The 22,268-nt window shown below is 39.9% G+C and overlaps 1 long non-coding RNA gene across 1 annotated transcript in view; it reads right to left on the bottom strand.

Moving 5' to 3' along the window:
- The window catches only part of LOC124255377, a 65,722-nt gene that overhangs the window by 6,135 nt on the left and 37,319 nt on the right, over nucleotides 1-22,268 (bottom strand). The window lies entirely within an intron of this gene.

Raw genomic sequence — 22,268 nt, forward strand, 5'->3', positions numbered from 1 at the left:
AGTTTCTCAAAACCTTGCTGAGAGAAAGTAATAAGATTACCATGGAGTTTGATCATTTCAGGAACATGAAAAGCTAAGATATGCATGTACGGAGTAACATCCTTACTTTGATACACATCCGAAAACGTTCTGAGCCAGTTCCTACATTTGTCACCTAATACTTGATATTCACTTGCCTGAAATGATTCTTTTGAGAGAAGCTGAGATATTTGTGACAACTCGGACCACAAAAAAGTAATATGATATATCTTAGGGTGATCCGGTATGAACTCTGACACCTTAAGACTTTCAGAAATCGTTCTATGCTCCGGTCCAGTAAAGTCCCTGAAAGTAAACCTTCCAGTTTGTTTATCATTCCTGAAACGAAATTCAATCCCTAAAGTTTGTACAAAATTCTCGAGACATTTCCACACTTTGACCTGTCATATTTTCCATTACACCTTTGAATGTTGTCCCTCGTTCTAAGCTCAGTGATGAGGTGTTTCACCAGCTGGTCAGATACTCGAAGATATACATGTAGCAAATCTGGTACTACTTTGGTTAAGGCAATAAAACTGAATAGAGGTGGATGAAGACAGTTGAAATTCTTATTTTTTTTGTTAGACATTGTCGAAATTTCCTCTACTGTCCTGGCGCCTTTCTGAACATCAACAAGTGACCACTCTCTACTCATATCATGTCTGTCAAACATTTGCACCAAACACAGCTGTAAGTGCAGGAACATGACGCAAGACCACACATCATGTTTAGAAACTTTAAGTCTCCACCTAGGAAATATGTAACATGAACCAGGGTACCTCCAATGTTCAAAGTGTTTAATGCCTTTGCTTCTGTGACTATATCTTCTAGAGCTTTTCTGATATTATCATAAGTTTCATTACCTGTAAACATGGCTAACAAATAGTTTCCTGTGACTGAAGTACATAGGTCTTCACCCAATATAGTAAAACCAAAATTTATTACTTTTTTCTCCTGCCTAGTTCAGTGCCATCACCCGTGCGTTTAACATTGACAGATTGCTTCGAAAGTATAGCCTGACCCTTCCCTGATGCAACAATGTTAGATACACAGTTAGTAAGTCGATCTCGCAGAGACTTCTGAACACCAACAGTATCATTTGGTGTGTCCCTGATCTTTACATCAACATTGATTTCCTTAGCTCTTTTGACAACTGAATGTAACCGTGGCATGTCTGGTACAACCATTGATAATTCATGATAAGCTTTGTTCGATATGTTTTCAGAATCCTTAACATACAATAGTGCATCTAAATCAGTGACAGAGCCATTCTCTTCTTTAACGTCTGAAGCTGAATTCTTATCCAGAGATAAACGTAACTGTTTGCCATCTTCCTGTCTACCCTCTACAGAGACTGCTTCCATGTTGTACCTCCCGACAAATGCCAAAGACTTCCTACAGTCACCCAATAACATCTTTTTTCTTTTATGTATCTGAGATCTAGACAAACATGTATTAGATTCTAAAACTCTCAAAGGTCTGACTGATTTACTGTTTTGTTTTGCAATAACATGCAATATAATTTTTGAATCTTTTACGCAACACATTTTTTGAGTCTGGAGTTTCTTTGCCTGGTGAACAACTGAACGGTATCTTTTGAACATAATCTTCTTCAATTTTCTTTCCTGTAACAAACGCTTCTGCACAGCCGGAAGATATGCCTCAGAGACATCAACTGTCAAAATATACTTTTCATCTTTCCAGTCTTCAAATAATTGCCTATACTTTGAGCTAAAGGTTAAACAATATCATCATAATTGAAACAAAAGCAAAAGCTGAAAGTCAGCTGTCAGAACAGAGGACATCACATCTTAGTGCCTTAGGGTAACCCTGAGAAGGTTGAGATCGAACCTGTTTCCCTTTTCTCGAACAAATTTGATTTTGAACATGAAACCTCTATGACTAAGTCTCTTTCTCAGGTCTAGAGTATATTCCTCTCGTGGCTTTCTTTCCTAGTACCTGAAAATGATGGTCTCGCGGTTTTTGTATACAAAGTCACCAGTCTGGTTTATTATCCTGACCCACCATTCATCACCGAACAAAATATCCGGACTGTGTACATCAAGGAACTTAAAACTCTGCTCCTGGGGTGGACCCATTCCATGACCTAACCTCTCTTGACAGATCTAGAATGTCCCTAGCTATCTCAGGCGAAGATATTGGGATCTTTATAGTAACCAGAGAGTCTACCCCTCTCCAACAATGCAGCTGATCTCTTAAAGATGATAACAGCTGAAATTTGAAGATGTCATTTTGACAAGAACTAGACAGACATGACCTTGTAACGATATTACTATCACTGACCCATTGGTCATATTCCTTGGTCCACCCCACATAATGTACCAAGCTTTGCTGTACCCCATCTACCACACTAGTTTCCAACACTTCCACGTCAAACAACAGCTGGTCATTCCAACCTGGCGATCTAGTCCGCAGCTGTGCGCTGAAAGTTTGTCGAGGAGGTCTGTAATCTGGCCTATGTCCACTGTCCACTGCTACTGCATTAAAACCCCTATATATGGCCATGTTGTAAAATCTTGCAGAAATATTGCAATTTATTAAAGCTGAAGACAGTTGGATCATAATAAACAATCCTATAATAAGAAGGTAATCAACATATAATTTATTGAGTGCTTTTATACACCGTACACCTTTGACTGAGCTTCCTCTCGGTGTTCTAACTTATCCAATCCAAAGGTAATTTTCAATTCTAGCATTAAAGTGTTCAAGCTCTCGAGTGAAAACTGTACATATATTTGAAAGAATTTTATCAAATTAATATAAACCCACCAATATGAAAAGCCTCAGTTCAGCTATCAAGGGTAGTGCTACTGAAACGATGAACAAAATATGATTATTGCATTATTACAAGAATAAATAATAACAAGTTGACATTATAATCAAATAGAACTGACCATCTTTAGATCACAGTGGAAAACCCTGTCATGAAAGATATGTAAATTATATCTTAAATTATAGATAGACTGATTTAATTCAAAACTATCAAAATCAGAGATTAATTAAACATGAATAAAAAACACATAGCAATCTGTAGTGCGGAAAAGGTTTAATTTTCATGAGCCCAGAAGCAAAACACTAGCCCGAGTTTAAACTAAACTTTAGACTACAATGTACAAGCAAGTTGAAAGTCTGTTAAAAGACAGGTTATCCTAATAATTATTCAGAATTCCACATTGCTGTTGGTCAAAAATAGAAAACTCTACTAATGTTTGGTTACAGTCAGGAATTCTTTACAAGCCCCCAGGGCTAGCATTCTCCGAATTTCATTAGCCCTAGACAATTTTGACTACCCTCGGGGCTACGGTCTAGCATATTAATTTCTACCCCTGAAACTATACAATGAACACACATTTATTAATTCTATTCAAACTTTCAAAGGGATAATTACGTATATTTCAAGTAAATATATTCAATAAGAATATACCAATTTGAAAAGTCGTTTTTTCAATACAATAAAGTACAAAAGTATTTTGATACTATTTATTATTATGATAATAGAATCTTCTGAAAACAAAAATAAAATATAAGATCATGAATGTATCTTGATGGAAATTATTATGTTTTGATTACTTTAGTAAATTTGCTATTGATGAAAACATACCACTTGTAGCAAAAACTGTACAGTACGACGCTGCACTAGTCAGACTTCAACAAGACAGCAAGCTGAAACAAACAATATAACTCAATCTGTCTTCTGCAGAGTATACAAGCCTAGCAGTTTATAAATCATAATTTGGAAGGGCCCATTCAAGAATGTCATTTGAATATCGAAAATAATATTTTAGGTATATTGTTGAGCTTTTTGAAAAGTGTAGGAAATGATGTCTGAAACCTGAACCAAGTATAACCAGACAACCACGACATATTGTGGTATTTTAAGAGCGCTTCGAAGAGAGCAGTCGAGGCGTCGTAGCCTATCACACATTACAATTGCACCAAAGCTATTTACGACACTGATATTAGTTTGTTTTATCTAGTGTAAATAAAACACACACCAAGTTTTAAGTTAGTTTTCAGTGTAACCAGTAACCAAATATATTTTGCAAGTTTTAAATGGAGAGGATAATATGAGATTCGTGAAAGTAGGTCACGCTCACAATATGGCCAATGAAAATGTGATTTGGTTTGTCGTAACTACCAGCGATAAACTTCCAGAATAGATTCGAATTCCCGAGCACTGCAAAATTAATTACGTTAGTTTAATCACTTTTCCAAGTTAATGCTAATTGACCTTGGTATCGGCTGCAGTTGCCTTTCATCCTTTGTTAAAAAAATTCTTTGCAATATTGTCGCCGGCTTCCGCGGTCGATGAAATTCAAATAACTTTTTGTACATATATATATATATACTCTATATCAAATATATATTATATGTTCGTTTGTTGAAATTAAACATCGATTACAAAGCATTAACTTGACAATCCTTAGCATATATTCCATGCAGTTATCTTTATATATACATGTTGAATTTTGTCAAATCTTTTGTCAGAAACTGGCCAGTGTGGAGACGGGTGGTAGGTTGGGAGCCAATTATGCTTTCATTAGGTCCTGATAGGCAAGCCTAATAACTGCATTATCCTTGATCTCTGGTGATACTTAATACTATCTTGGAAGGATATTTTCTATTTACAGAAAGTATCTGAGCCCCACGGAATTAATACCAAGCGGATTTTAAGAAACGCAAACAACTAAGGGTTTGCTTAAATGTTTGCAATATTAGAAACGGATTACATTTCTGTCAAAATAATTTGAACTTTCATCGTTGTACACCTATGTCCCACACGACAAAGGGTTGTGCGGTAGCCCAGAGGTTAATGCGTTCGCTCGTCACGACGATGACCTGGTTCCATTCCCGACAAGGTTACAACGTGTGAAGCCCATTTCTGGTGTCCCTCCACCTTGATATTGCTGGAATATTGCTGAAAGCAGCGTAACATTAAACGCACCTTGTTTGCACGACTGCATGCCGAACTCTAACTATAGCTTATTCATTATTTATTATACTCCATCTCACACGCCGTCACTTTGCCATCTGTGTTGTTCTGTTCGGTATATCAAACATGGCCTTGTAATTTGCAAATGAGTGAAATAGACACTAACGACACGTTGACACCGTTTCCCGCGGGCCTGGCGTCAGCACGTGGATGGTATGCACATGCTGCAATCAATGTACTGAAGATGTTGACCTCAGGAAAGCCTTCAAACATCTCGAGCCAACACGATGTGTTCAAACTGTACACCGGAACCTAAGCACAACAACACAAATAAATAAAGACAGTTCTCATAATCTTTGATGCAAATAAAACTGTCAATAACCTCTTTGAAATCACATGGGCGGTTTCTGTTTGTGCACGTATTGATATTTAGGAATGTAGCCACCATTCTACGGTAATTTAGTTCCTTCCCCATTTTAATTGGGAAAATAATAATAATAATAATAATAAAAATAATAATAATGTGTCCATTTATATAGCGCCAAACTCCGCACTAGGTAAGCTCATAGCGCTAACAATCAAGGCACAGCACATTATTACCCCGGATAACCCAAGCTGCCTGTTAGGCGCTAGAAGGTTATAGTCATATGACTTTTTCCACCGGGTTATTATTTTGCTACTTTTTAAGTTCACTAAAAATACTTCCATGTGTTTACCTCGTTCAGACTTGATAACTTACATACACATATACTCCGAAAGGCGTTCCTCATAATAAAGAAGTTGACATAAAAAAGCCAGGATTTTATTATATGCACTCTCTCCAAAAAGCAATGCATAGGTTAACTTGTAAATTTACTGTGTCCAATTAAAATTGCATATTTCATTTAATTTGATTGATACAAATGATGCATCTCAGCGCGGTCAGTTGTAATGGTAAGACTCACTGTCCTGTCAAATGATGCACCTCAGCGCGGTCAGTTGTAATGGTAAGACTCATTGTCCTGTCAAATGATGCACCTCAGCATGGTCAGGTGTAATGGTAAGACTCATTGTCCTGTCAAATGATGCACCTCAGCATGGTCAGGTGTAATGGTAAGACTCATTGTCCTGTCAAATGATGCACCTCAGCATGGTCAGGTGTAATGGTAAGACTCATTGTCCTGTCAAATGATGCACCTCAGCATGGTCAGGTGTAATGGTAAGACTCATTGTCCTGTCAAATGATGCACCTCAGCATGGTCAGGTGTAATGGTAAGACTCACTGTCCTGTCATGATGCACCTCCATGGTCAGGTGTAATGGTAAGACTCACTGTCCTGTCAAATGATGCCTCAGCATGGTCAGGTGTAATGGTAAGACTCATTGTCCTGTCAAATGATGCACCTCAGCATGGTCAGTAATGTGTAGACTCACTGTCCTGTATGATGCACCTCAGCATGGTCAGGTGTAATGGTAAGACTCACTGTCCTGTCAAATGATGCACCTCAGCATGGTCAGGTGTAATGGTAAGACTCATTGTCCTGTCAAATGATGCACCTCAGCATGGTCAGGTGTAATGGTAAGACTCACTGTCCTGTCAAATGATGCACCTCAGCATGGTCAGGTGTAATGGTAAGACTCACTGTCCTGTAAGACTCACTGTCCAAATGATGCACCTCAGCATGGTCAGGTGTAATATGATGCACCTCAGCATGGTCAGGTGTAATGGTAAGACTCACTGTCCTGTCATCAAATGATGCACCTCAGCATGGTCAGGTGTAATGGTAAGACTCATGGTAAGACTCAGCATGGTCACTTGTCCTGTCAAATGATGCACCTCAGCATGGTCAGGTGTAATGGTAAGACTCATTGTCCTGTCAAATGATGCACCTCAGCATGGTCAGGTGTAATGGTAAGACTCACTGTCCTGTCATATGATGCACCTCAGCATGGTCACCTGCACCTCAGCATGGTCAGGTGTAATGGTAAGACTCATTGTCCTGTCAAATGATGCACCTCAGCATGGTCAGGTGTAATGGTAAGACTCACTGTCCTGTCAAATGATGCACCTCAGCATGGTCAGGTGTAATGGTAAGACTCATTGTCCTGTCAAATGATGCACCTCAGCATGGTCAGGTGTAATGGTAAGACTCACTGTCCTGTCAAATGATGCACCTCAGCACGGTCAGGTGTAATGGTAAGACTCACTGTCCTGTCAAATGATGCACCTCAGCATGGTCAGGTGTAATGGTAAGACTCACTGTCCTGTCAAATGATGCACCTCAGCATGGTCAGGTGTAATGGTAAGACTCACTGTCCTGTCAAATGATGCACCTCAGCATGGTCAGGTGTAATGGTAAGAGTCATTGTCCTGTCAAATGATGCACCTCAGCATGGTCAGGTGTAATGGTAAGACTCATTGTCCTGTCATATGATGCACCTCAGCATGGTCAGGTGTAATGGTAAGACTCACTGTCCTGTCAAATGATGCACCTCAGCATGGTCAGGTGTAATGATAAGACTCACTGTCCTGTCATATGATGCACCTCAGCACGGTCAGGTGTAATGGTAAGACTCACTCACTGTCCTGTCATATGATGCTGTCCTCAGCATGGTCAGGTGTAATGGTAAGACTCACTGTCCTGTCATATGATGCACCTCAGCATGGTCATGTGTAATGGTAAGACTCCTGTCACTGTCCTGTCAAATGATGCACCTCAGCATGGTCAGGTGTAATGGTAAGACTCATTGTCCTGTCAAATGATGCACCTCAGCATGGTCAGGTGTAATGGTAAGACTCACTGTCCTGTCAAATGATGCACCTCAGCATGGTCAGGTGTAATGGTAAGACTCACTGTCCTGTCATATGATGCACCTCAGCATGGTCATGGTAAGGTGTAATGGTAAGACTCACTGTCCTGTCAAATGATGCACCTCAGCATGGTCAGGTGTAATGGTAAGACTCACTGTCCTGTCATATGATGCACCTCAGCATGGTCAGGTGTAATGGTAAGACTCACTGTCCTGTCAGCATGGTATGATGCACCTCAGCATGGTCATGTGTAATGGTAAGACTCACTGTCCTGTCAAATGATGCACCTCAGCATGGTCAGGTGTAATGGTAAGGCTCATTGTCCTGTCAAATGATGCACCTCAGCATGGTCAGGTGTAATGGTAAGACTCACTGTCCTGTCATATGATGCACCTCAGCATGGTCATGTGTAATGGTAAGACTCACTGTCCTGTCAAATGATGCACCTCAGCATGGTCATGTGTAATGGTAAGACTCATTGTCCTGTCAAATGATGCACCTCAGCATGGTCAGGTGTAATGGTAAGGCTCATTGTCCTGTCAAATGATGCACCTCAGCATGGTCATGTGTAATGGTAAGGCTCGTTGTCTTATAAAGACGTTCTAAAAATCTACATTATAAAACGGTTAACACCAGTTACCGGACACGTGACTAACATCGTTCAGTAAAAGCAATACTACATTTGTATTGAATTAATGAATAAACTAAATCAGCAGTCTCATTTTTGTCTAAACGGGTTTTTCGTTGCTTTCGTGAGTTTTTTTTGTTTTATTTTTTCTTCTTTTTTTTAAATTATGAACCGAGTAGTTGCAGTAGTTTTGACAGTGGCGTTAAACGCCAATTACACACTCACACCATGATCACACTAAACGCAATCATTCCCGCAACCTCCACCCAATAACATCCTGTAAATAGTAAACAGTAAATGTTAGTAAGATTATCACTAAGATAATCAATGAACAGTAAAGGCATTAAAGTTATAGAGGAGATCTGTCATGTAAAAAACGAAAGTTGAGTAATACATGTTTTCTAGTATCCCGGAAATTGCTGGAATATCGATAAAGTTGCCATACCCACTCATTCACTTAGGGATAAACATCATGGCCAATTTGGTTATTTCCGGGAATTCATTTGGTTATTTGAGTATTTGAAGCACGGGAAGTCATTTGGAACCGACGGCGTTAGCCGGAGGTTTCAAATGGAATATTCACGTGCTTCAAATACTCAATAACACCCGGAAATTGGCCAACACATGATGTTTATCCCCTAAGTGAATGAGTGGGTATGGCAACTTTCTAACACCAACTATAAATCACCTTAAGATCAAAACAAAAAGAATGTTTTATTGAAAGAAACTTAAATTTGTAAAAAGTCACAATAAGCACTTTTTTAGAAACAAGTACAAAATAAATATAACATGATACTGTTATAAACAGAAAACATAGATCAAAACATAATAAATATCTGCATGTTGCTGGATGCTGTCACTGCAGTCACATAATAAAATGAATTTTGTGCTGATTTTAAAAAAAGTATATTTCGACAGACATCGCGATTCGGTCATATTCAAAGTTAAACATCGATATATTTGACGTATGGTATCGGGATATACGACAATGCAAAACTTTGTATCGGTTCACTGTATTGGCGGCCCATGGATCGATGCGGATCGATGCGTATCGATGAAGCGTCACACCACTAGTAAATAATGGTCAATTACATATAAGGAATCTTTGATGATCCCAAGCTGAGTCATTTGCGCATAGGGATTGTTGAACGATACATAGATCATTTTGGTCATGGAACCATTTTCCATTTAAGGCATAGAAGACATATCAAGCAGAAGCAACCTATGTCAAAACCTCACGGCAGAACATGGTTGAAAGTTACCATAGATGTACAACATCCTAATATGGTATTACCTGGGATTATGGTCATCAGAAGGACTAGGTCCCTTTGTTGGTTGGCCGCTTCCTCTTCCGCTGGCGTAAACATGGATTTGAAGAGGGAGGTTGAGTCAATGGTAATGTTGGCATTCTTCTTGTTTAGTTCATGTATCATCTTATTTCTTCCGCCATGGCCAGCAGCTACATGTGCTACATTTGATGGTGTCGTGTGTATCTTCAATGGTCACGAAGTACAATGGAGCTTCTTCTGATGACTTACGTCGTTTTATCAGCTTATCAATGTCGCCACATTTCAGTATTTCATACTTCTTCAGAAGTATAGGTGTCATGCCTTCTTTGTGGTACCTGAAGCTGAGGCTTCTAGCAAGTCGGTGATGGATTTCAAGTAGACACTTGCTTCTGTTTGCTTCTCATTCATACTGAGACACATTGATCTCGAATCTCATTTGAAAACTCAAGAATATGCTTCCAGTAAACAAGTATAATTTTCCCTGTTTGATTTCAGTGATTATGTGTAATTACTGAAATTTTCCTTACCTAGACATTACCACTGAGTGAAACATGCATTATACATAATCACTGAAGATTATACTTGTTTCCTGTAACATATATACCTAAATACAGGTAAATTGAAATACAGATTGAATTTGCTAGGACTCAATGCAGAGCAACTTAGTTCCATGCCTCTTGCTATCCTGAAAACAAGCCATAAGCACGTCCTTGTAAACAGTATCCGGGATGGTAAAACACATGCGAAAAGCATTCTTTGAACCAGTCCAATACATAAACAGTTCCTTTCACTTCCGGGTTAATACTTCACATCCGGTTTGCGAGCACGCGTGGTCAATATAACATTACAACAGAAGGTCCCATGCATACATCCGGCTGAATCACAATATCTAAATTTAATTATTTATGTAGCACTGTATATGGCATGTATTGTCAGCAACAGGTAGCAATACCATTCAATCGGTCAAACATTTTTCCTATGGCTATGAATGAAAGATAAGTTATGCATGTGCGATGCCCATGTGGTTTTGAAGAGAAATTCTCCTAATCAAGTGCAGGCAAAACCTTACGGCATCCCTATTTACAAATAGGGATTACTTGATTATTCAACTATGCTTTAACTATCAGTTTAATATTGTTTTATGATAAAGGACCTAAACCGATAGGCCTCTTCTGTTTTTGACATTTGCAGCCCACGACCATGACATTTAAAGCAGTAATAGACCGATCCAGTTTGTCAATCAAAACTGGCGCATGCGTCAATTTTGGCCAATCAGCAGGTCGGGCGCGCTTTGTGGATTTGTCAGACTTATTTCCGGGGTCAAACGATGCCTCCAAAGCGATGTGCTTCGAATTATGCAATTGACACTCGCTATATCTATTACATATTGCTGCGATTTCATGTGTACCTTTAACACAACCATTACGATCAAGACAAAAGATTTGAGGCGGATCAAGTAGTGCGATAGGTCTCGCGATCAGTTAAATGTCGGCATATATCGTTCACGAAACCTACGTCTGCTCAAAGATGAGAATTTGCACGAATTTCCACACTTTTGCACACGTGCAAAATCATTACCAATGAATGACAACAAATATCAGTTTAAGTCTTTGCAAGTGTTATAAACACGGACAATTTTTGTAACTACAAAAATGTTTTTGCTTAACGTTTTCAGTCAATACTGGGCATTGAGTTGGTACGCCATAAAGCTGAAATGAGACAGGCGAGAAAGCCGTGACACAATGTAAACAAATCTGACAGCGATCTGATTTCTCGGTTAGGATCGACCGAAATAGCAAAACTTGTTACATTAAAGGACAATGTGGTGGATATTGTTGCCTTCGCTCTTAGATATTCTTAAATTTGTCACAGATTTTTTGGATGTTTTATAGTTTCACAAGCACAATCTGAAGGCCTACTGACTATCTGGTAATAGTGCAAAATATTCGAGGAGTAATATTGTTTTAGTGTCAGTGTCAGCAGTTGCCTATCCAAATATAAAAATTAATTCAAATGAGTGTCTATAAAAGTATGCCTTAAATGTTTTAGAATTTCTTTAAAGAGATGGGACCTTGAATTGAATTATACCTTACTCCTTGTGGATTGGAGACGAAAACTATGTGAGAAGAATAGTGACTTTCTGGAATATTAAACGGAGTGAAATTAAAGTATATTTCTTAACTATGAGAACATTATTTGTTTGGATTTTTGTTACAACATAATGTTTTCACATGTCGGGGAGGTATATTGGTACATTTTAGGAGTAATAACAGAACTGTCTTTTTAATTAATTCACTGGACATGATAGCAAGGTATGTTTTAAGAATCTTGCGTCCTTTAGTAAACGTGGAAAGGTAATAAAAGAAATAATAATCTAATCAATTATAAATAATTACTTAATTGACTGACATATCAGATTCATGTGATTTTACTGACTGACTGACTGAGTTTGGTTTTACGCTGCTTTTAGCAATATTCCAGCAACATCACGGCGGGGGGACACCAGAAATGGGCTTCACACATTGTGCCCATGTGGGAATTCGAACCCGGGTCTTCGGCGTGACGAGCCAACGCTTTAACCATTAGGCTACCCCACCGCCCCTCATGTGATTTTAAGGCAGAAATAGGCAAACAACTTAAGCACTATATACATATCATGTCAGAACAGTCACTTGGTACTAACTAACTTGTTGACTCTTGCTTTAAGATATCTTTGTTTTTTCAAATGATATATTTACTAATAAAATTATTCTGAAAGTGATTACTAGTATCATAACTCGTAATAAAGTTATTTCAACATCGAGAAAATTTGAAAAAAAGACTACGTTTTGGTCACACCCTGGTCAGGCATTATTCAATCTTGAAAAAGAATAAGTTACAAAATTCTCAGTTGACTTTTCATGTAAGTGGAATGAATTTTGAAACATACATTTAACCCAGATTTGATGTAATACTTCTTAGAAATCATCAGCTTTTGAGGAATTACCAATATTTGAAGACTGAGCCAAAGTAGTGTTTATTAAGATGTTGATTTTGGACACATTGTTCAAGGTTTGTTGATGGTTATTTGGAAAATGAGCTTCATATTTAATTGCACAATGGTTTGAAGGAGGTGAAAGCTTCAGGACACTTTCATGTCTGTTTTCCTATACATTTCTTATGACTTTTATCAAATTTTGAAACAACTTTAATATATTTTTTGACACTGGTAAGTATCCCAGAAAAGGACATAGATCAAACTCAGTGTTATGTCCCTTAGGGATATGGTCTCAGACGTAATAAAACAAAGATTATCATTGTTTAAGAAACAATAATGTCAATATGTACTTTTATTGACAAAAAGCTTTGAACATAGGATATATTCATAATTCTTTGCGTCTTATTTACATTAGTAGTTAGCAGTTAAATATCTCTGAAGAAAAGGCAGTATATTTGTATTTTGTGTAACATTCTATTTCAATCCTAGTTAATTGTTTGGATAACTGTGGATCCTCTGTTCAAAGATTTTGCATCAAAGGTTTCCTATTTCTGGAAGATGGGTCAGTGTACAGGTGCAGACTGTATCCTGGATCTTCTTTGTGTTCTGGTGCTGTAACGTACCTGTACATAAACGCTGGCAGGTCATGAAGTCAAGTATTGTGGAAGTTTGTAAATTAAGGTTCTACAACAAAGTACACATAGAAAAAAAATTGGAAAGGATTTCCTTATATTCAGTGTCATTTCAGGATGGTGTACATATTTTGAAGAGGGAAATTTTACTGAGAATTGCTGCAGATTAGCTGCTGAATATTTGCGTCTTGGTATGTCAGATACATCCACGGAAACATAATGTTTACAAGCCCAATCACCTTTTCCAGATTCCCCAAAAAGATCAATATAGGTTATGCTGTGATTGATTTGTTTACATTAATATATACAGACAAATAAGGTGCACGAAGTAGTAGACGGGAAATATTTTTCTGCTTTGTTCATTAAAAGGTAGAACCCATGTTTTCACATTATTGATGTAACTAAATTTGAACAACGGATAAATGAATGCACGCGCACTGTTGACAATCTATTTATAGATACCGAAACAATCTGCAACTTGAACATGTGGCTGTGTTCAGAGATTTTCTAAACTTACGATGGGAATGTTTGAGAAAAACAAACAAACAAGTGTTTGCCACTGATGTGGCAATGTCCCCATATCTATATTTACTACTTTTTATTTTTGGGTCACATACAAGATGCCTGAAATGACTGGTGTCTGCATAATCACCCAATGTAGGCTGTCAACATACTTGAAAACATTGAGTGCAATGTTTTATGAGATATCGCCTTTAAAAAGCGGTCAAAGTATCGTGGTGACCTTGAAGATAAGGTCAAGGTCACCCAAAATCAACTGGCGTCTGCGTAATCCCCCAATGTAGGCTGTCACCAAATTTGAAGACACTGGGTACAACAGTGCATGAGAAATCGCGTTAACAAGAGTTAAGATTGTGAAAAGTGTCGTGGTGACCTTGAAAATAAGGTCAAGGTCACCTAAATAAACTGGTGTCTGCGTAATCCCCCAATGTAGGCTGTCACCAAATTTGAAGACACTGGATACAACAGTGCATGAGATATCACGTTAGCAACAGTTTGAAAAGTGGTCAGTGTCGTGGTGACCTTGAAAACAAGGTCAAGGTCACCCAAATCGACTGGTGTCTGCATAATCCCCCAATGTAGGCTGTCACCAGATTTGAAGACATTGGGTGCAACAGTTCATGAGATATCGCGTTAACAAGAATCGGGACGTACGTACGTACGGACGGACGTACGGACGCCGCTGAATACATAGTCCCCCGTTCCGCGTTGCGGCGGGGGACAATAGCATAATTCAGTTACCCCTCCCCTGCTAATATCTTATACTTAGACGGACGTGAATTGCCAGATAGAGTATTTGGTTCGAAAGAAAATACGTTTCGGGGCAGGAGCAGCAGCTGGCCGAGACGATTTTTCATCGGGCATGTAACTCATTTTCACTCGCCAATTGCAATCTGTCAACTAAAATCTATTAAAAATAATTACGTATAACTTGCCTCTTTAAACATCATTCACAAACGACGGATACCAAAGTACCAGAAGCATAATTCATCAACAGCGTTCTCAATCACGTACGTTTCACCGGCGGTGACGCCATTGTGATTAGTCCGTGGTTGTCCCCCCTAACGTCAAAAACGAAGTGGGCGGGGCTTATCGGCCGGGACTGGATCGGTCTATTATGGTCCCTGAGAAGAACGCTAACGTCTTGTGAATAGCTTCCCTGACTACCAGCTCACGTGCGGTGACGTCAAACGGCAGACGGCATTCAAAACCAAACCCGTTTGCAATTCAGGAATCGGTTTCCGTGTACGATGAGATGAACTCGATGCAACTGGACGGGAATTTGGAGGGGAATACGGTTAATTGATCGCAGCCATAAGAGCTGAGGCGAAATTGTAATGAACGTCAACCTTCTGGACGAAGCGCCTCTCTTTGAAACGTCTGAATCTGCTCTCATTTCGCATACGGACACTTCCAGACGGTACTAGTAGTACAACAGTTCTGGTTTTAGGAGGACAAGGGCTAGGCTAGGTCGTTAGGGAGAATAACGGCATGTCCACAAGGGCACTGTCCAGTCCTACGGAAATTTACTAACTCAGGTGACGTTGGCAGGAAGCTTCCGTTTTCGGCAATAATGTTCTCAGTGGAGTTAGAAAATACTGTTGCATCACTCACCCGACCAGGCCAGCCAATGTTCAAAGACATCTGAATCGGTGTTTGCCATCACACAGCGTGCATATTGAGTATCAACCTTTTCTGTTGATAATCTCATCTTGATATACATGTCTTTGAAAATCGCTCAGTAGTTGGATGAAGGTGAACACTGTTCTGTGGCTCCATGTAGGTGAACACTGTTTTGTGGCTGCATGAAGGTGAACACTCTTCTGTAGTAGCTGCATGTACGTGAACACTGTTCTGTAGCTGCATCAAGGTGAACACTGTTCAGTAGCTGCATGTAGCTGAACACTGTTCTGTTGCTGCATGTAGGTGAACACTGTTCTGTAGCTGCATGTAGGTAAACACTATTCTGTAGTAGCTGCATGTAGATGAACACTATTCTGTAGTAGCTGCATGTAGGTGAACACTGTTCTGTAGTAGCTGCATGAAGGTGTACACTATTCTGTAGTAGCTGCATGTACGTGAACACTGTTCTGTAGCTGCATGAAGGTGAACACTGTTCTGTAGCTGCATGTAGGTGAACACTATTCTGTAGTAGCTGCATGTAGGTGACCACTGTTCTGTAGTAGCTGCATGAAGGTGTACACTGTTCTGTAGTAGCTGCATGTACGTGAACACTGTTCTGTAGCTGCATGAAGGTGAACACTGTTCTGTGGCTCCATGTAGGTGAACACTGTTTTGTGGCTGCATGAAGGTGAACACTCTTCTGTAGTAGCTGCATGTACGTGAACACTGTTCTGTAGCTGCATGAAGGTGAACACTGTTCTGTAGCTGCATGTAGGTGAACACTGTTCTGTAGTAGCTGCATGTAGATGAACACTGTCCTGTAGTAGCTGCATGTAGGTGAATACTGTTCTGTAGTAGCTGCATGTAGGTGAACACTGTTCTGTAGTAGCTGCATGTACGTGAACACTGTTCTGTTGCTGCATGAAGGTGAACACTGTTCTGTAGCTGCATGTAGGTGAACACTGTTCTATAGTAGCTGCATGTAGGTGAACTGTTCTGTAGCTGCATGGAGGTGAACACTGTCCTGTAGTAGCTGCATGTACGTGAACACTGTTCTGTGGCTGCATGGAGGTGAACACTGTTCTGTACTAGGTGCATGGAGGTGAACACTGTTCTGTGGCTCCATGTAGATGAGAACTGTTCTGAAGCTGCATGTAGGTGAACACTGTTCTGTAGCTGCATGTAGGTGAACACTGTTCTGTAGTAGCTGCATGTAGGTGAACACTGTCCTGTAGTAGCTGCATGTAGGTGAACACTGTTCTATAGTAGCTGCATGTAGGTGACCACTGTTCTGTAGTAGCTGCATGAAGGTGTACACTGTCCTGTAGTAGCTGCATGTACGTGAACACTGTTCTGTAGCTGCATGTAGGTGAACACTGTTCTGTAGTAGGTGCATGGAGGTGAACACTGTTCTCTAGTAGCTGCATGTAGGTGAACACTGTTCTGTAGCTGCATGTAGGTGAACACTGTTCTGTGGCTCCATGTAGATGAGAACTGTTCTGAAGCTGCATGTAGGTGAACACTGTTCTGTAGCTGCATGTAGGTGAACACTGTTCTGTAGTAGGTGCATGGAGGTGAACACTGTTCTCTAGTAGCTGCATGTAGGTGAACACTGTTCTGTAGCTGCATGTAGGTGAACACTGTTCTGTGGCTCCATGTAGATGAGAACTGTTCTGTAGCTGCATGTAGGTGGACACTGTTCTGTAGTAGCTGCATGTAGGTGAACACTGTTCTGTAGTAGCTGCATGTAGGTGAACACTGTCCTGTAGTAGCTGCATGTAGGTGAACACTGTTCTATAGTAGCTGCATGTAGGTGAACACTGTGCTATAGTAGCTGCATGTAGGTGAACACTATTCTGTAGTAGCTGCATGTAGGTGAACACTGTCCTGTAGTATCTGCATGTAGGTGAACACTGTTCTGTAGTAGCTGCATGTAGGTGAACACTGTTCTATAGTAGCTGCATGTAGGTGAACTATTCTGTAGCTGCATGTACGTGAACACTGTTCTATAGTAGCTGCATGTAGGTGAAAACTGTTCTGTAGCTGCATGTAGGTGAACACTGTCCTGTAGTAGCTGCATGTAGGTGAACACTGTTCTCTAGTAGCTGCATGTAGGTGAACACTGTTCTGTAGCTATATGTAGGTGAACACTATTCTGTAGTAGCTGCATGTAGGTGAACACTGTTCTGTAGTAGCTGCATGTAGGTGAACACTGTTCTGTAGTAGCTGCATGTAGGTGAACACTGTTCTATAGTAGCTGCATGTAGGTGAACACTGTTCTGTAACTCTCTAACATATGACTACTTAGAGAATAGTTGTATTTCATGTAATCTGTATATATTTATATATTTTAAATATATTATATTTATGCAGTGGTCAGTATCGATGACGTCAAATCCTCCATTTTCATGTTGTATTATATGTTGCATTGGAGCTGTGTTAATATAAGCAGTAATGCTTGTTCACCAATCCCAATTCATCTTCATGAATAAAAATATGTTTAAATCACACTGTTCTGTAGTTGCATGTAGGTGAACACTGTTCTGTAGCTGCATGTAGGTGAACACTGTTCTGTAGTAGCTGCATGAAGGTGAACACTGTCCTGTAGTAGCTGCATGTAGGTGAACTGTTCTGTAGCTGCATGAAGGTGACCAATGTTCTGTAGCTGCATGTAGGTGAACACTATTCTGTAGCTGCATGTAGGTGAACACTATTCTGTAGCTGCATGTAGGTGAACACTATTCTGTAGCTGCATGTAGGTGAACACTATTCTGTAGCTGCATGTAGGTGAACACTGTTCTGTAACTGCATGTAGGTGAACACTGTTCTGTAGTAGCTGCATGAAGGTGAACACTGTCTGTAGTAGCTGCATGTACGTGAACACTGTTCTGTAGTAGCTGCATGTACGTGAACACTGTTCTATAGTAGCTGCATGTACGTGAACACTGTTCTGTAGCTACATGTAGGTGAACACTGTTCTATAGTAGCTGCATATAGGTGAACACTGTTCTGTAGCTACATGTAGGTGAACACTGTTCTATAGTAGCTGCATATAGGTGAACACTGTTCTGTAGTAGCTGCATGTACGTGAACACTGTTCTGTAGCTACATGTAGGTGAACACTGTTCTGAAGTTCACAACCCAGTGGTCAACATCATGGGCATCGATCAACGCAATTGCGGTACGATGACATGTGTCAACCAAGTCAGCGAGCCTGACCATCCGATCCCTTTTACGACAAACATTGGCTGCTGATATCCAATTCTAACCCGAATCTTCACGAGTTTTGGATACATGTTGGAAAAGCAAAAGCTTTGCTGAGGAAAGCCGGAAACTCTAAACTGATGTATTCCAACTTTAAGATGTCAATAATCGAGTAAAGTGGTGTTTGAAGGTGAAAATACAGGCAACGTTTAAAATATTCAAACGGTTGTCAAAAATTATTTATGCAGCTGTGTCCGTGGTTGGCATCACTAAACGAAACATTCAGCGAATAAAAAACAATCGATTTTGCTCAGATATATATTCTTTTTGCATATTTCTGAAATCACATGATGATCAAAACATGCTATTTTGAAAGTTTCTAATTCGGGATATTTATTGGAGGATGTTTGTTTTCAAACATATGCACGACTTTCAACTGAGCAGTCAGCTTTGATGAACAGTCGGGTTTCTTTACAGAAAAAATACAACAACCTTAGTGGATATCTCAGCTTAGACTGAGGTCATTGCGTCGATTTGGCTTCAGCCATTAAACGAGAAGCATACTTCTTGTGATGTCTTCCTGACCTCGCAGCCTTAAGCAGACAATGGTGAGAACGACAGAGCACCACTTGCCAATTCACATGCAATGCCAACACGTGCTGTAATGACCGAATGGTGACCTCGGTAAATACCTGGAGCGCTCCATGCGGACCATCATGATTGGTCTTCCATTGATTGGAGTGATATTCGACAGAAGCGCTCATAAAATGGTAAAATCGATACAAAAAGTAAACACTGTTCATGCTGACACTGAACAGTGATTCTTTTAACTGGCAGCTGATAGAAATTCGAAGAGTAATATAAACCTTGGAGATACCAGAAATGGGCTTCACACATTTCCCCCATGTCAGTAGCCTTGCTCCAAGGCTGCACTGAAGGCTAGGCCCGAGGATATATAGTAACTCTGTCCTGTAAAGAGGCAAGTCTAGACAAACGGACAGCACAAGGACGCCAGTCTGTTAGAGGGATATCTATAATACTTTTTTTAGAAGTTATCATTTAAATTAGTAATTGTTGCCTTAGAGACTGGTGCAAGTCTACCATATGAGGAACAGAACCAGGGACTTCACCGTGAGGTGTGAACACTTTAACACCATCGCCCCTCTAACTGCTGAAAGAAAGTGTTATCATAATTATACATCATGTATTGGGTGAGTAAGTGAGTGTTATTTCTGTTTTAACACTACAGCAAATACAAAGAGTTTGTTGCTGTATGCAGTAATATCTGAGGAGAAGGGTGGTAATAGTGTGAGAGCAGTCTGTGTCGAGAGCTGCCAAAAGAGGAGCTATATTAATGGTCGTTATTTATGCTTTCAACTGTTGAAGTATAATAAAAGAAAGAAAGATATTTGTATCAACTTTGTTTTGGAAAACATCTATTTAGGCGCATAGGTTTAATTAAAATTATATGGTTTTGAAGTTGTCAGTGAAATTATATTTTGCCTCCATTCAACGTGATTATCCAGTGTTAAGTGGTATCGATTACTGCCTTCCTCGTCAACGAGATTGTCGCTATTTTCACCATCACACACGATACACACTACTGAAAAGACAATCGTCGGTTATTTGTTTCTGTTGACAGGTGGTAAATCTGCAGAAATACATTTTGAAAAGTTCAAGTGCGTGAATGGACAGTATTCCGGTATGTGTAGGCGTAGTATCACGTGTTATGTCCGACACGCCGAGGGCAGGCACGTGATGAAGACCACAATGTGGTATTGTGTACAGTAATTAATTGCCTGGAATAAAACATGCACAGTCTCAGCCAGCGATTGGCTGATTTCATATAGGTGGCCATGTGTATCCCACTTCCGGTATCCCCCGTCGTGATATAGCTGGAACATTGCTAAAAGCGGCTTAAAACCATACTCACTCACCGAAAGAAAATGTACAGCAGTTACCTCAAGAAGCTTATAATATCATGTGAGAACATATTTTGTACAAGAAACTGATCGACAATTACCCGTGAAGATCCGGGTTAGAATTGGCCTTCAGCAACCCATGCTTGTCGTAAGAGGCATCGGGTGGTCAGGCTCGGTTGACACATGTATCGTATCGTATCTCAATTGCGTAGATCGATGTTCATGATGTTGATCCCTGGATTGTCTGGTCCAGACTTGATTATCTACAGACTGACGCCATATTGCTGGAATATTGCTGAGTGCGGCGTTAAACAACAAGCCAGCCAACCAACCAACATGTATCATGACACTATTTACGGATAACAACAACTTGTTCACAAGGGGGTGACCTTGTTGTTAGAGCGACCCCTTGTAACCGAGTTACCGTTTGTCAGTAATGGTTGGTTGACCCTTCCCTCCCTTGACTCGTCAGGTACCAAAAAAACAAGTGACAGAGGGTATGCACGGGTGATGGAGGGCCGGAGTGTTTGCATATCCGTGAAGTATCCGTGTTCATTCACATTAAGTGTAACAAATTGACAGTTACAATCCAGAAAATATTTCATGATGGCCATTTCACGATTTTAGAAATATGATTTGCAAACCGGTTCTATTTTCACTCATAATTGATAGGTTGATAAAAACGAAATGCCTTTAAATAACGAAACTCAAGGACACGTTTTTAATATAAGCACACGCGAGCTAGTGGATTATGTATTCCAAAGGTCGTTTCGTTTCTGTGAAGTGAATGAAACGTTATAGTTTTTAAGAGAACCCTGCAAGCTCTGTAACTGTAAGCCTGGCTGGATATTGATATGCCGTCTCAAATCAAGATAACGGGGTCACTAAGACTGTTTCGTTGGCATGGCAACCGCGTCTGTTATTGCCGCCTTCAGGTATAATTTGTTCCTACCAGGAAACTGGCTCTGTTATGAGAAAATAAACAGTCCAAGAGACCCGAGGTGATTTTTGCTTCGTTTAATGATGTTTTTTACGCGACATTGTCTATTTATGGATAATAATAATAATGTGTTCATTTATATAGCGCCAAACTCCACACTAGGTATGCTCATAGCGCTAACAATCAAGGCACAGCACATTATTACCCCGGATAACCCAAGATGCCTGTTAGGCGCTAGAAGGTTATAGTCATATGACTTTTCCACCGGGTACCCATTTTCCTGCTGGGTGAACAGAGACAATTTTGAACAAACTCACTTGCCTAAGATGAGACCACATGTGTCACACGTGCTTCGTTGTGGGGCAGGATTCAAGTCCTAGAAACTCTCAGGAGTCAAGCTGCCAAACACGGTCACCCACCCAAAGACTCTCCGAGCTCGACGCTGCTTAACTTCACCGATTTGTGACCTGAGCTTTGAGCACAGGACCACGCGCCGTTGTGTGGATGCACAACACGTGTCGCTGACATAGTAAACGGAGTGGGAAAAGAGACTATACCTCCCAATTGCTTAATCAAATGTTTGAATTTTTTACTTAACATAAAGGATACTACATCCCCAAAAGAACCGTACTTCGTTAGCACTCAAAGAATACTTTCTAAAGGTTTGAGTTTTTAAAAAATAATAATTTGACTTTAATCTTTTAAACACTTTTAATTTTTGTGTTTAAATGCTGTAACCCACACATATTATTTTTAATTATGAAATCGATAA

This window comes from Haliotis rubra, unplaced genomic scaffold, assembly GCF_003918875.1.
Source record: "Haliotis rubra isolate DU_JTF1 unplaced genomic scaffold, ASM391887v1 Scf6, whole genome shotgun sequence".
Taxonomy (NCBI): domain Eukaryota; kingdom Metazoa; phylum Mollusca; class Gastropoda; order Lepetellida; family Haliotidae; genus Haliotis; species Haliotis rubra.